Raw genomic sequence first — 14,940 nt, 5'->3', positions numbered from 1 at the left:
CACACGTAAAAATCACCCCAATTAGAGATAATAAGTATTGCTTCACAAAAGAACCTGAGTTATGAGTCTCCTGATATGCAGATGACATTTTTAGTTTGCAAAATTATGGGTATATGACTCTGCATACTTGAGCTTATTTCCAAAAGAGCTTTAAAACAGCACTGTGCAAGCTGGGCTAAGGAGACACACAGATATTAACAGAAGGGTAATATAACCTGTGGGATTTTGGTAAACATACCCAACAGTCCTGTCCCAATTTATGCTAAACAAGATATTAACTACCATCACCAACAGGCACAAGCATATCCAAATGTTAAGACAGGAAGATGCCATTGAAAAGGGACATATTAACAAATTCCTATAAAACACTGGATGGTGAATAAGCACCACAGCAGTCATCTATAAGTAGCTGCTGGCTACAAGATACAACTCTTTCAGAGTAAAAATGTCACTGTCTCCCAAATGTATAAATTCACTTAACTTTCATTAATGCTAGCAATGTCTTTTGCAGTACTTGTTCTCACTGAACAGACAATACTGTATATTCATGCCCATGCAGAACCCAAAATGTTACGTTTCCAAGATCTAGAAGCAGGATGACAAAGAGCGTTCAGCTGTGATCTTCAAAAAACCCACAACCTTTCAGGTATTCTTTCTCTCAAAGTGAAGTGCAGGTCTCAGTCAAGTGCTTTCCCCAAATGACCACTTTTTCTATCAAGGCTCATCTGTAAATGCTGCCTGACTGGCAGCCGTGCCCAGCGAGCGAGTACAGAGGGAACAGCAGGAAAGCCAGGTCCTCTTGTGTCCTCTTGACTTGTTATCCCCAGTAAAGGTGACCATATGCTGTAAAAAGTCAGCATCCCTACGCTCAGCTGCTGATACCTCCCAAAATACATCATTTTACTGAACCTGCCCATTTGTCTAATTGTAGAAATTCTTGACCATTTTTGACTTGGGCTGAAGTAAGGAATTTAAATAGTAACTACAGCTCTTGTTTTGATGGGAGATTCTGGCTACAAGTAGTAACCTTCTTGAACAGAGAAAACTGGTTACATGGCACTTGCAGGGAAGACTTAATGGCAATGCTGTAAAATCTCAATCACCCTCATTCCTTCTGTTAGGAATAAAGGAGATAAATGATAGAAGTTAAAAGACTTTCTGAAGGATGCACCTTCTTATCACAATAAGAGGACAGATACCCACAAAGAGGTTCCACGCTAGCACAGAGGCTACCAGCTCTGTATCTCATTCTGTTAAAATAAGCATTTCACTAAACAGAAGTACTGATTTAACTGAAATACAAGATCTCCTCTCTTGTTTTTCATTAGTGCTACGGTAAGTAAAGAAGGAAGAAAACGGCATATCTAAATTATTTCTTAAGGAAGAATCAGGAGAAAAAAAAAAAACAAAAACATTTTCCTACAGAGTACATGACTAAGCAGATCACCCACTTCCTCAGTGTCCTCTACTCATTATCTGGGTCTTATTTCTCTCAAGTAGTTAACTATTGTCATTATAGAGTAAACAAATTCAGATCACATAATCAAGACCTACTCCCATTCATTGGAGAACAGGATGTGAAGTTGCAGTCGACAGAAACTTAAAAATGCTGGCTAGGGTAAATCATACTATGCATTGTCCAGAGTTAAGAGCTTCCAACCCCCCCTTCCCCCCCCTAAAAAAAAAAAAAAGTTCAGTAAGGTTAATTTTTTCAGTCCTGCTCCCTCAGTTTCTTGACACCTACGGACAAGGAACTTAAAACCCAACTGATGACACCACTCCTACAACAACTTCTTGACTTAAGGAGATATTCTTTGTTCCTGCTACCTCCCCCACCCCAACATCCCCTGCAAACACAAGCTGATTTCTCTCACTTCCTATGCCCAGAAGGTTGTGTTTGGTTGCAGAGGTGCATTCCATAACCCTGGCACTTTTTTCTAAGGAATGAATATACAGCTCTTGCACTGTTTCTGGAAAGGAGAAGCTGCAGCCAGCTGCCTTTTCACACAAGATGCTGCAAGAGTAATCAAACCTCTGGACAGTTACATTACACCAGGAATGCTGTTCCTTTCACTTTCATCAGCAAGTGATGCAAATAATTAATGCAAAGACGGAATAAAAGAGCACAACAAACCAAAGATGGCAACCAAAACCCGATGTTAATCCCACCAATTAGAGAGACAGAGACATGCCTTGACATTGACAGACAGTTTTCAGATTGCAAGAGCACCAGAAGGGTAATAAACATTTGGCCTTGATTAAATTACCTATTTTCCCTCTTGCTGACTGCAGCCTCTTGGGCCTTGAACACTCTCGGCAGCAGCTGCTCTTTCCCACTCACACACCACTCCCACACTGTGCCAGCACAGCTCTCGTGGCTGGACACCAAACTGATTCAGCTGAAAAAACTACCTGGAAGCAAAATTCCATTCCCAAATGTGATTTACTACGAAGTTACAAGAACAGCTGTGCAGGTACAAGGGGATAAAACAGTGGGAGGGTGGGAATTTGCAGCCCTGGGTTTGGGCTGTCCAAGCTGGAGTCACTGTCACCAGGGCCATGCTCTTGGCAGCCAGATACTGCTCCAGTACAGGGCACAGACAGTGTTTTGGTTTGGAAAAGTGATGGTCTTTGTGACAAAGCTTCCTTGTCTTCGACACAAACACCAACCAAAAGGATGGTGTGTATCCGAGGTGAAACATGAACATTCCCAGACTCAATCTTCTCCATTGTCCCTTTCTTTAAATAGTCATGGCATCACTTTGGGGTTTGTGTGGAGGTATTTATTTCTGAAGTTCACTTTGCTGGGCTCTTTTAATTGAAAACTCAACGCAATTGCCACTCAAAGGGCAAAAGAATCATAAATTACATCATGCAGTCAGACACCCTTGCTGTGCACATCTCTCCCCACAGCAAATACTTTTGAACTGCTCAGAGCTCAAAGCAAAATACCCACAGACCTCCTCATGTAAGTCCCTAACGCATAACATGTTCAGCGAGAGCCTCTGTGAACAGGTCCTTGCAGTGACACGTGGGCACTGAAGGGGCAAAGACAGGACAAGGCTTTGTTCTAGGGAGCAGGAAGATAAGCTGCCCTGACCTCGAGAAACTCATAACTAGCACTGACAGAAATTTCTCTGGGTCAGGGCAGGTCCCCTCCTGAAGGCATTCAGGCAGGACTTAAAGGAACAGCTCTATGGGGTGACAAAGGGAGGTGATGCAATCTGCACCATGAGGACAAATAGGTAATTTCTTTAAGCTCGTGAAGAGGAATTTGCTTTGGTCATGACGCCCTTGCTTGAGATCAAGGGCTAATTATTAGTACCTAAATAAAAGAATCACTTGTTTCAGCCCTCTGCCTTTCCTTGGTTTTATATTGCATCTTATTATGTCTGGGATAAGTCAAAATTCCTGGGCTGTCCAAGAACACAGACCTTTCCCAAGATGCAACCAAGAGCCACTGTGGAGTTCTGATCATAAATTCATATTAGTATATGAAGCCTCTCATTCACATCCCGTGCTTGCTTTGCGCTTGTTTCCCTCAACACTACAACTTCACCCAAACTGTTCAAGGAGGCATAACTACCCTTGGCATGAAGTCTTCTCTTATCCTTTCTTCTCACAAGAATGAAGTTGCCACTCCAGAAACCTCTGGTCTTAATCTTCTGACCCAGGTCACAGGTAAACTTTTTCATACTTTACAGTTTATATTAAACAGTGTCACAGCCAAGCAACGATGCAAGTGAGGAAAGAAGAGACAGGTCTCCTCAGCAGCCATGAGAAAGATACTTTTCTGATATCAGATATAGGAGGAGTTCAAGCACAGTAAGACAAAATGAAGTAGAAAAAACTGAAATCCTTATCTTCTGAGTTCTACAATCTCTCCCTATCCCCAAAATCTTATCCAGACGCCTGGACAATTAACTCTCTTCACCTTCAATCTTCCCTGCCATAAAGTAACTGCAAAAACAAGCCAGCGGATCACTTTAAAAAAAATGTTTTTTCAAAAAAAAAGAAAAAGTGGAGTCATTGTAAGACTGCAAGTAAAAAACCTGTTCAGTTATAACCACTTCTGTCTCTCTTCACTGCCTTCTCTTTATCAGCAAAATGGGTCAGACAAGATGATAATAATAAGGAGAGCGGGAGATGCAGGGGAGACACACCCCCTCCAAAATGCAAGGAAATTCAAAGATTAAAATACAAACAGCTTCCCTCAACAAAAGGATTTTATCTCTAAGCCTTCCTGCACAGGTCAGCCCAAGAGTGCAAAGAAAAGAATACAAGACCTTGCCTGCCTTGATGAAATAGTAAAATAATCGACAGAGAGGGAAAGGTAGCACTTGGCTGGCAGATGCTGTGAGGAGGTAACTCTTTTGAGCAGGACACTTTCTTTCTGTAACAAATGAAGTTATCTTCTGTAGTGTCGACCCTTCCCCAAAACCAGGGGTCCTGAACAGACATATTACATCTGGTGCTTGCTGGAAACATCTTTTCTGCACAAGGGCTGTTGGTGTACATGCCCATTCCCTAAGGAAGCCGAGGGAGTGCCTGAAGAAAAGGCCATCCAACACCAATCTGCCAGGAGCAGAGCACCCAGCTCCTGTATTTCCCACGGCCCTTCCTCTGACACGACTGGGCATGCACTCATCTTGTGGTGGGGAAAAGATCAGGATGCTGGGGAAGGTGCCTACCAGGCATAAGCTGCTGTCACGACCAGACTGGCTCCCATTGTACTTCCAGAAGGGTTAAGGAAAACATCCCAAACCAACGGTCCTGATGGGCCACTGTGAACCCACAGGCAATCAATCCTCTCCCTTATGGCCAAGGCAGGAGAGGACTCACAGCTTTTTTCCTCTCTGTGGTCCTTCACCGCTTTGGCAGGCAGGACAAAACAGAAACCATTCCTTTGCTGGACAAGGAAAACACTGATTTTGTACCAGCAGAGACACAGAAGACACTGCAACCTTACTCATTCACACCCAGAGCTACCTCTGCCAGCAAGAGCACAGGCAATTTCTTCCCCAATGAAAAGAACATTTTTTTCCAAATGTAATGACTACTCAGTACTGGAGTAAACTTCTTGAGAGCACATGATCAGATTTTTTCAGGAAAAAGACTGGGAAAGGTATCCCAACCAATTCAGGAAATGAAACAGCCATCCCTGTCCTTCCCCATACAGCCCCTTCCTTTCCCCATCACTGAAAATGACAGTGTTTCCTAAAAAAAACCAAAACAACACAAATCACATTTTGTTTCATTTAAGTACATGGCTCATATGAGCACATTTATTCCCTTGAGAGAAAAGGTATGCTTAATAGATTTAAAGGAGTGCTATAAACGAACAACTACCATCATCAGATCACGGGACTAACTCTAGGCAGGGGCAGGAAGGGAGGCCTGGTCTGAACACAACTGGGTGAGATCTGTTTGGCATCTGCAAATGCTCCTATTCTTAGATGGTGGCAGGTACACTCCTACATGTACCGTGCATTTCCTCATGCACAGATTTCAAATGATACTCCATTCTGACTTGATGACTTCGAGAGATGGAGACATCCTAATTCCCCTTTAATACTTACAACCATCTTCCTAATGCCTTCAGTGGCTGATCACGTTCATTGTTGACAATCTGTGCCTTTTTCCTAATTTGAAATAATCCTTTTAACTTCCAGGCACTGGCTGCTATCCTATCTTTTTCCACTAAATTAAAGAGCCCTTTGGTACACAGCCTATTCTGCCCAAAGAAAATTGAGAAACTTTTAAATATTTTGTGATAAGCTAAACCAACTGAGCACTAAGAAGAAGTTTTTCTAATGAGCGATTTAATCACCCAAGCAACATTGAACACTACATCTTTGTTGCTTTTGAACATCTCTCTAAAAACACTAACATTAAACCTCATCAAAATACCCCCCAACTGATTTCACCTCTCTGTCCTCATTCTGTATTTCCTGTTATTATGGATGTACATTAGTTGAGGACTCACAGAACTGCCACATATCTGCTCTGCTCCTGCCACCTTTTCCAAGGTCACTGGTTTCTGGGAGCACAGTTCTGTATTCCAAATGCACAGCCTCCAGTCTTTCCCACAACATGCATAAGGTTGTGCTCCAGCTCTATAAAGAACATATTTGGCCATATTAGACCCAGTTACCCAAACAACTCAGAGGACACTGCACAGCTGCCGTTCCTTCTTCATGCTTCACCACCCAGGCACAACCTTTACATAATCCACAAATTTGAACAGCTGTAATTTCATGTTTTCTTCCAGGCCACTGATAAAAATACTACAAAGCCGTGGACCTACTACAAATCCCTGAAAGATACTCCATTCATATTCCGCTTTCCACGTCTACTATTTTTAATCCAGGTTTTGACTCACAGATCATACATGACACTGTATCTGTTGAACAAGATTCACTTCTCAACAACACCCTCGTTGACTGAGGCAGGCATGGGAATACAATTACCACACAAATCCCATTTGTAAGTTGTTTTTGATACAAGAGCTTTAATTACGATTTTTTGGTCTTCCAGAGCACTGCCACTCACCAGCCACGTAACAGTTTCCTTTGCTTCACTAATTTTGAGTAAATCCTACATCCAGCCCTCCTCAATCAAGTCCTTTTTGAGTAACATCCTATTTTCCAAATTGACTCAGCAGGCAGTATGAGCCCCTCTGCTCCACAATCCCTTTTCCAGGCTTTGTCATGCCCATGGATTTTGGTTGTTTTGGGGTTTGGTTGGTTGGTTGGTTGTTGTATTAGCCTTTGGCTGCAACAAACAGCTACACTTCAATAACCTATTTACTCTGGATTCAACAACTTCAAATATAATAACGCACACTTAATTGATGATTATGTCCTAGATAAGACTTGAATTTCTCAGAGACTAGAAAAAACCTTTGATTAATTACCATGTCTCTAAAATACCATTTCCACAGTTCTGTTAGGCTAGAAAAGTTTTCTTCACAAGTTAAAGTTTTAGGTAAAAATTTTCACTGTGAAGGGAAGAAAGTACAAGTCAAGATTGTGTCACTTCCCCCACATTTCAATTATGTCCCATACTGTGCTTGCCCTAGAAACTCCTTGTACCTGATCAGCCAGGTTCTGCACATTCTGTTAATCAATTCTGCCCTTATTTAGCTCCAGCTCTTTGTTAATTAGATCAAGCTGGTTTGCAACAAAGAAGCCAGAGTAAAGTTATCTGCCTGTAATCTGCCAAATCACTGCAAAACCCCTTTAATTGCTTTTATAAGTTTAGTGCCTCTCTGTAGGCTCTCTTATATAAAGAGTGTTGTTTTGCACGTGAGGCCTCGATCAAAGTCCTTCTCGTGCTCAGCGTAAGTTTCGATGTGTTTGTAACACAGGAGAGCACTTGGGAATATCGAGCTTTTCCAACTTTGACTTTCTACTTATCTGCCAGAAAAGGTCCACCAGCACAGAACCTGTTACAGTGGCAGAAGAGAAATTCTGTTAATGTGCTTAATTCTTGGCTTGACATTTCAGGTGTAGCAGCAGAAAGTGCTTTGTGCCAGTGCCACTTACCAAGGCTCCTACCGGTGCCACTGTGTGTGCACACGGAGAGGAGGAGGAGGAGGAAGAGAGTCACTTGAGTCAGATCAGCAAGAGGCAGGTTCAGTTCATCAACTCTTCTCCATTTCAAACAGGTGTCCAAGAAGGCAATGGTAACTGCAGCTCAGAAACTCCTCCCAGGATTTAGGGCAGTAACAGAGGGCACTGCTTCTATGGTTTGAACACTGCACTCCGTGTTTATGCCACAAGCCACACTGACAGCATCTAACAGAGTCCTTCAGCTTTGTTTTGAAGCAACTGGCTAAAACTCTTCCCCCAAAGATTTCTGCACCTTTGAATGATGCCTTCAGTCATGAAGTTATTCAGCACTTTTCTCCAGCACAGAATCAATACTTCCTCCAGACAAGAGCACGCCAGCCTTTACGTCTTTTCTGATGTTTGAATAACCAGCTGCCATTAAAACCCGAGTTGGATCATTCTTCCTGCCTTTGTTAGTGCATTTCAGCTTGCAGGTACACCCTCAGAACAGCAGCTCTGGGACAAGCTGACAGGCCACCCCAGAGGGCTTCAAATCACTGCTCCTACCTGCACATTTTAGAGCGTTCTGAAAATGCTGCTATTAAATTTAAGTGATGTAACAATTCAAGTGAGTTCTAGTTACCTTCAAAATGCCACAAGATTTTTGGAGGTGTCAGACTGACCCCAACTCCAGCATTATCACTGAGCAAGAACAAGATTTCAATTATCACAGCTGCTCTGAGATTGCCACAGCACTGAATCAGCCTCACTCACAGGACTGAAATTCTGCTATTCCACATCAGACATAAAATTGAGTCAATGGTATGTCTGACCTTTAAGAATTTCTGAAAGCCTAATTTCTATACTTCAAAGTATTTTTCAAAGTAACAGATCTTATTGTTATTCTTAAGCAGTTTTGCAGTTTTATATCTGCATAGCTGAAAGCAATATATATTTTTTAATCTTTTCCCCCCCCTTCTCAAAACTTGTTTCAACCTCAGGTATACTAATTTTGCCAGAAAACATGTGCATTTGGGATTTGCTGGTTATCACATACAAAATACTGATCAGTAATTTAATATTACTTAGAGTGAGATGCCATTAGCTAGTTTAAGAGAATGATGACTTCAATAAACAATCTACAAAACAACACCATATTCTCATAAGTCCAACCAGCTTCTAGAGGTGCCTGTTCAACAATTTTTCCCTTCTTATGGCTACCTGTAATTCCCCCTTCCTCCTTCTCCCCGTATGTAATGACACTCCATTTCATCAGCTAATTCTGTCCTTTATCAAACAACAAATGGCGTTACTTTAATATTCCCCTTCACCTTTAAGACTCTATTTCTACAAAGTCCTAGAAAATTAGTGTAAGATTTCTAAAAGTTAACTGGATATTAAGTTTTCATTCATTGTTTCAAATTACCTAAATATCAGATTTACACATGTTATTCCACAAGTCCAAACCTAAACATTGGCTTCTTCTGTGCTGGTGAAAGTACTTAGTAAGTGCCAATCTGGGAGGCAGGGGAAACCACAGCTCTTTATAAATTCTTTTATTTTTATACAGCTACAAATGTTGCTTAAACACAACAAATTCCCGGCTTGAGATGAGCATTCTCTGAAACAAATTCAGCTGTAATTAACTCGACGTACTTGACAATCAGGAAAATATAATGTAGAAATTATTCTGTGTAAGCAGAAACACACATCTCAAAATTATATCTGTACCAAGGATCTAGGAATAGCAATTGGTACTTTTACCTCTGCAGGAACCAAGTTCTCCAAAATTCAGTTTAAAATGAGAGACCTTGTTGACAGAGAATATTTATCCTACAGTTACAGTTTCCCAAAAACTCCCAAGCACCTGAAGGAAGCAAGTTCAAAGAAATTACACAAACATTAGTTGCCCCGCAACTAATTGCATTCTTAACAATATTGTACCTAAATGTTTCATTTAACTCACACACATAAACAACCATATTTGAAAACACACTTCCTACATTCTGGATTTGAAATTGATCCAATGGGATTCAACTGAATCCCCACGGAAAAGCTTCACTCCAGTGCCACTCCCTTCCTAGCACGTCAACTTGATACATCTCAAAGAAGTGTTTGAAACAACAAAATTTTGACCAACAAAGCGAAGGCAACACAACAGCCAGACCTGTGGGCTGAGGGGCACAACCAGCCAGGGTATGCATGGCAGCACAAGAGTCAGGAAAGGCCAAGGAGTCCACAGTCACTAGTGACATATGAGGAAAAGGGTGGAAAAACTACTGCTCAGTGCTGCAGAAGGTGTGATCTGACACCTGTGTGTGCACACACACTCGTATGTGTACACACCAACGAGGCTCTTTCCAGAGCTGCACAGCAGGAGGGTGAGAAACATCAGCTCTTACCTGACTGAGAGTGACGTGTGTGTGTGCACAAACCCACCCGTGCACACACCTGTACCTGCACACAGGAAACGTAACCAGCAGTGTACCCTGGCAGCCAGACAAGCTAACAGCACCCTGGGCTGTATGGGCAGAAGCACAGCCACCCTGATCCAGGGAAAACACGACTCCCTCTCACTCAGCACTTTCCAGACCCGTTGGAGACACTGTGTGCAGCTCTCCCACACCTACACGGAGGCCATCAAGAAGACACAGGCTGTGCACAGGGACACACAGCAGGACACGAGACACAAACTGCAACGGTGGAGGTGATGACCTGGCCTAGAGAAGAGATTCTTCCTGGAGGGGACAGCCAAGCATTGGAACAGGGACAGACTGATGAACCTTTGGAGGGTTTAAGACCTGAATGAAAAAAACTCTGGTCTAAACCTGGTGTAGATCCTGCTCTGAGCAGCAGGTTGGACGAGACACCTCCCGAGGCCTTTTCCACTCTGAATTATTCTGCGACATCCACTTGGATGCAGAACACCACAGATGTTCTATTACAATATTCTATGCCAGGTTATACCTCACAAATTCTCACTAGAATGCAACCACTGTTAAGATGACACAGAAACTATGTTGCTTGGTTCTTCTCCTCAAAAGACCACAAGATGTTCCCATCCAGGATCTGCAATGCCCATGAACATCAAATCTGGAATTCCAAGTTTTAGAGACGCAGAAGTTCCCAGTTACCCAAGTGCAGTACAAGTGGAACAGAGACTAAACCCTCAGAGCTTTTTTGGGAGAAGGTGGTGCTCACTCTGAGGCAGTGTCAACCCAGAAAACACCACCCAGCCACAACAGCTCTCCCTTAAAGCAGCAACTGTGTATTTCTGGTAAATGGCACATCCAGCACCTACCAGCAAGGAACAACCCCTATAGTCCGGTCCCAATAAGGTCACAGGATAAGAAGCTGTGCTGTCCTCTCTCTGTTTGGGGTGTACAGCTCCACATCTGGGGAAAAAAGCCTCCCTTAGCAAACCAAGGCCATGTCAGTTCCCACCAGGAGCACCTGAGCGGTCCAAGCAGGCTGCTTGGTTTTCATTCCTCTGCTGGGTGCTGCTGCCCCTGGAGCAGAACTACCAAAACAAAGGTTGTTTATTCTAAATTAATTGATTCTGCATTGAAGCAGAAGGAGACCACTCACCAGGCCCACTACTCTAAGCCAGGGAGGGGAGTCACCACCTCCAACCAGGCAGCAGGAACATCCTGAACCAACACAGAAGTTTCTGCAGTGATTTCCTACAGACTAAGTGATTATTCATCAAGCATGATGCTTGCATAACCATACGAAGCATATCCAACGTTTATAAAGTTATAAAGACAAGTAAATGTCACCGTTAGTATCTTATCAGCATTAAAAATGGAAAAAAATAAGTCTGAACTTTCACTGTTTGGTCTTTTTTTTACATAAAAATTCCCCACCTGCACACAGACGGAAGGGATGTTCCAATAACTTTTTAAAGCACCGGTTTTGCACAGATCATTGAAAGGGCAGGAGGGGAATCCAATGGGTTTTATGAGCATCTCTCAGAAACGAGCACCAAAGCATCCAGTCACCCACAAACTCTTCCTCCGAGAGAGCAAGTTAAAAAGCCGTGAGACCGGATCAGGGTGAGGAGAGGTTACAACTCCGCACGCCGAGCCTCCCCCCTCCCAAGCTCACCAACAAGTCTCGCACAGGCACCAGATAACGACCTTGCACGTCAGTTCCCCAGTCCCCCGGCCCGACGCCGCTTGGACACCGCAGAGCGTGACAACCGCTGTGCCCGGCCCCGCCGGGCCGGCCCGGCTCGGCCCCGCCAGCCCCGGGACCCCCGCACCGCGCGGGGGCAGGCGGAGCCCCCCGGCCCCCACGGCCAGGCCCGGGGCTGGGCAGGACGCTGAGCCGGGCTCGGTGGTGCCCGGGCGGGCCCAGCCCCGCAGCCCCCGGCCCCTCGCCCCGCAGCGGGACCCGCCCCCCGGGCGGCCCGGCGGCGCTGCCCCTCCGCCCGGCTCCGGAACACCCCCGGCCCCCCGGGGGCCGCTCCCCCGCCCGGCGCCCACCCCGGGCCGCCGCTCCCCGCACACCCCCGGCGGGGCGGGCGGGCCTCCGCCGGCGCGCCCCTGCCCGGCCCGCTCCGCTCCCATTGTGGCGGCGGCCCCGCAGCGCCGCGCTCTCACCTGGGCGGCCGGCGGGGGCTGCGGCCCGGCGGCCCCGGGAGCTGCGGGCGCCCCGGGAGCTGCGGCCGCGCCGCCGCCTCCTCCCGCCTCCGCCGCTCTCGGGCCCCGCCGCCGCTCGGGGCCGCCCCCCGCCGCAGCGCCCGCCTCGTCCCCCGGGCAGCAACAGGCGCCTCCGCCGCGAAGGTTCCGCAGGGCGCAGAAAGGTTCCCCCCGGCCCCGCGGGGCGCCCCCGGCCCGGCAGGTCCCGGGGCCCATCCCGGGCATGGAGCGGGATGTGAGGGAATGCGGGGCCCCGGCTGCCTCTGCCCGTGCCATCGGCTGTGAGGAGCGTGACTGAGAGGGGGCGACCCCCCACCCCACCCGAGATGCTGTTAATTTGTCACAGGTCCCGTGGTCAGGGAGGCTGAGGGGCCTCGGGGGTCTCTGCCCCTCAAGGCAGGGACAGTACGGAGCTCAGCTCTGGGCCTTGTCCTGTCAGGTGTTAAATCCCTTCACGTACAGTACAGCCCATCAGGCTCCGAGCCCCCGCTCCCCTCTGGGCTTCTGCACAGGACAGAACTTTTGCTCTTACCCAGCATGATACAGGACACATCTGTGTTCACAAACGCTGTTTCTTGTTCTGCTGCCACCAGCGCGGCTCCGCTGCCTCCATCCCCTCCCCACAGGTACTGGACAACCACCAGAGTTCACCCAAACCCTTCTCCAGCTCAACACTCCTACTTCCCTTAGCCTGTTACACTCCAACCCTTCCACAGCCTCCCCAAGCCTCACTGGAATTCACCCCTCTCACAAACCGGGGGAGTCCAAAACTGCAGGCAGTGTTTCAAATGAGAGCTCTTCACTCACCTCCACGGGCTGGCTGTGGTCCCATGGACAGAGAGCCAAGCATTCCACAGCTTCCATCAGTGCCAGGACACTGCTGACACCGCACCCAGTGCCTGCTGCTCACCCTGCACAGCACCAGGAGCTCGGTGTGTCCATCTGTTACAGGGAAGTAAAAGAACAAGGCCGGCAGAGAAAGCGCCTGTCTCGTTCCCCAGGCCCAGAGAAAGAAAAGAAGTGGGAAACTGGTATGTGACTCTGGATATGTACTGGCAGACTGAGCACGGCCAGTGTAACTCAACCCTTAGTCCTTCAGGGGTCTCCTGGATTTCAGGGAAGCCAGAGCTGATCCAAAATAAAAAGACCATAGCACCACAGAGCCATCTCACAAAGAGAGGGACCTGGCAAAGGCATGAGGAATCACAGTAAACCTTCACCCTCCTCCCCACCTAGACACCTCCAAATCCTCTGTGGGACCTTCTGCTATTACATCTGACACTAAATTCCAGGTTTTCCTTCCCTGCCTTGGCCTGTCACACAGAGGAGACCTTCAGAGAGAGGGATGATGATGGAGGCCTCAGAGGCAATGGAACAAGTACAAGTTAAAGCAGGCAGGAGGGACCCCAGCAGAGCAGCAAAGACTCCTTATGGACTTTTATCCCACATGACAACATTGAAAAATGTTACACTTCAGGCATTTGCTCCACAGCAGCAGTGACAAGCACACTCTGGCTGAGGATGTCTGCTTCACAGGCCACCCCTGTGAGCACTCCAGCAGATAGCACCTCCTCCTTATTTCTATAAAATTAGCTAAAACGGACCTAGAAAATCATTCTTGACTTGTACAGATGTAAAACCACTATCCTCCCCAGCCAATGAACCTTTGTAATCAGACATCAAGATGTCCAGCGGATGTGTTGGGCTGGATTTGGCACAGGGGAGCTGCCTGCACAGTCCCACAGCAGTGCTTGTCCCTTCACACAGCTCCACATCTCCCACGCTTTCCCAGCAGGCAGCTCCCAGCGCAGCCTCAGGACACCCACAGATACCACCACCAAAAGGATTCAGTCCAAGCAGCAAGTGTGAGTTGCTGGTTTGCAACACTGAGGCTGCAGTTACACCATCCAGAGAGAACTGGGGTAGCAAGCTCAAGGAAACATCAGTGGCCTCAAGTCCCACCACACATCAGCTCTGGCTCCTTAAATAGGTGCCAGCTGTCCTTGACCATCTCTGTGGAAGATTAGGTTGAAGTGGTGACTCCTCACAGAGTAGGCAAATAAAAAATATCCTCCAGGTGGCATCAGTGGTTGACCCCCAGCAGTCACCTACACAACTCTCCAAATGCCTTCACAGCCTTTCCCACACACATCAGCCACCAGAAAGTGTTCTACAAACAACAAATCGACACAGTTCCTCAGACCAGGGGCTGATTGCTCACCACAGTGTGTGCCCTCTGTCCTTCCCCTCACGTCCTCTGTCTCAGGTGAACATTACTGGGCACCTGCAGCAGACTTTGCTCTGAGCTGGGCAGGCACCCAAGCATTGGGAAATTCTCTTAGCTGGGTGTTGGGAAACACTAAAGCAAAGGGATGTGGAGCATTCCCACTGCTTTGCTGGGCTCCTCCTCTACCCTGCAGCAGTTGTTTCAGTCTCAGAGTCAACACTTTGCCTTGTTAAACCCAACCAGTGCACAGACTCAAGGGGAGACCCATAAGATCTGAAGAACAGTTGATTTTGACCTGCATACCGGTACGTGGGGAACTTTGCCACATGTGAGCAGCAACAGATCACTTCCTACAAGGGTCCCAGGATTTCTCTCACACCCCAGTGCACCAGCTCTCCTTCAGAGATCCCTGCATGTCCAAGGAACAGCAGAGCCACACATCTAGAGATAAATAAAGCTGACTGATGCCCTACAGCTGGATCCCAAAAGAGCAAGGCAGACATTATCTTAACACAGG

At 46.6% G+C, this 14,940-nt stretch overlaps 1 protein-coding gene across 2 annotated transcripts in view; it reads right to left on the bottom strand.

Annotated features, from left to right (window-relative positions):
- The window catches only part of RAD54L2 (RAD54 like 2), a 62,993-nt gene extending 52,040 nt beyond the window's left edge, over positions 1–10,953 (bottom strand). For both annotated transcript variants that reach the window (XM_027886406.1, XM_027886404.1), the window contains exons 1-2: positions 10,851–10,953; positions 7,308–7,314 (exon numbers count right to left, since the gene is read on the bottom strand). The gene's annotated coding sequence lies outside the window, so the exon portion shown is untranslated. The remainder of the gene's footprint in view (positions 1–7,307; positions 7,315–10,850) is intronic.
- Between the last annotated feature and the right edge of the window lie 3,987 nt (positions 10,954–14,940).

The sequence above is a fragment of the Empidonax traillii genome, unplaced genomic scaffold (genome assembly GCF_003031625.1).
Source record: "Empidonax traillii isolate 1590-97213 ecotype Southwest subspecies unplaced genomic scaffold, ASM303162v1 scaffold187:size1931383, whole genome shotgun sequence".
Classification (NCBI taxonomy): domain Eukaryota; kingdom Metazoa; phylum Chordata; class Aves; order Passeriformes; family Tyrannidae; genus Empidonax; species Empidonax traillii.
Note: the sequence above shows the minus strand (reverse complement) of the source record. Positions and strands in the feature narration are given on the sequence as shown.